A 1,181-nucleotide genomic window follows, 5' to 3' on the forward strand; every position below is an offset into this window, starting at 1 on the left:
AAGGGAGCAGAGGGAGGAGGAAGCATGCTAGGAATGTGAGCAACACATTCCCACCACTTATTTTTGCTTTCAGGTCATGCTCAAGCCTGGCCTCATTGTACATATCTATTTGATGATGGAGCATTGTTATGCAGCCTGACTTTAGATTCAGAAAATATCCAAAAAACGTGGTTACCATACTAGTGTTCAGAGTCTCCAGAAGAGCCCAATAGCAAGCTAAGATCCAGTTTCTCAAAATGTCACTCTGCCATTTGCCAACACGGTCATGGTTTTGCTCCAGAATCATGAAGCCTTCACTGTGATTCTCATATCTGGACTTGATATAGCCTCCATGAAATTTATTACCTCTGGATCCACTATGCAATAATAAAGCTGCTGGCACTGCAACCTGGGCCAGTTGGAAGGTCTTTTCTTACATTGACCTCCACCTAAAAACAAACACATGTGGACACTCTACCCAACAACAACAGAACAGAAATTCTTCTAAGTGCACGTGGACCTTCTCCAGGAGAGAACATGGGTTAGGTCACAATTCAGAACACTTTAAAAGAGAGATGTCATATCAAGTATCTTCTCCAACCACAATGGGATGAAGTTATAACCCTGTATATGAGACAGCAAAAGAGACACTGATGTATAGAACAGTCTTTTGGACTCTGTAGGAGAGGGAGAGGGTGGGATGATTTGGGAGAATGGCATTGAAACATGTGTAGTATCATATATGAAATGAGTCGCCAGTCCAGGTTCGATGCACGATACTGTATGCTTGGGGCTGGTGCACTGGGATGACCCAGAGGGATGGTACGGGGAGGGAGGATGGGGAACACGTGTATACCTGTGGTGAATTCATATTGATATATGGCAAAACCAATACAATATTGTAAAGTTAAAAAAATAAATAAATAAAAAATTAAAACAACAACAACAAAAAAGAAATCAACTACAGAAGGAAAACTCCAAATTTGTGGAAATTAGCACACTCTTAAACAACTAATGGGTCAATGTTTTACTCTGCTTGGGCCACCATCACAAAATATGACATACTGAGTGGCTGAAAGAGCAGATATTTATTTCTTCAGCTCTGGAGGCTGGGCAATCCAAAACCAAGGAGCTAGCCAATTCAGTTCTTGGTGAAGACATACTTGCTGGCTTGCAGATGGCCACCTTCTCCGCTGTGTCCT

The sequence above is a fragment of the Bos indicus genome, chromosome 1 (genome assembly GCF_029378745.1).
Source record: "Bos indicus isolate NIAB-ARS_2022 breed Sahiwal x Tharparkar chromosome 1, NIAB-ARS_B.indTharparkar_mat_pri_1.0, whole genome shotgun sequence".
Lineage (NCBI taxonomy): Eukaryota > Metazoa > Chordata > Mammalia > Artiodactyla > Bovidae > Bos > Bos indicus.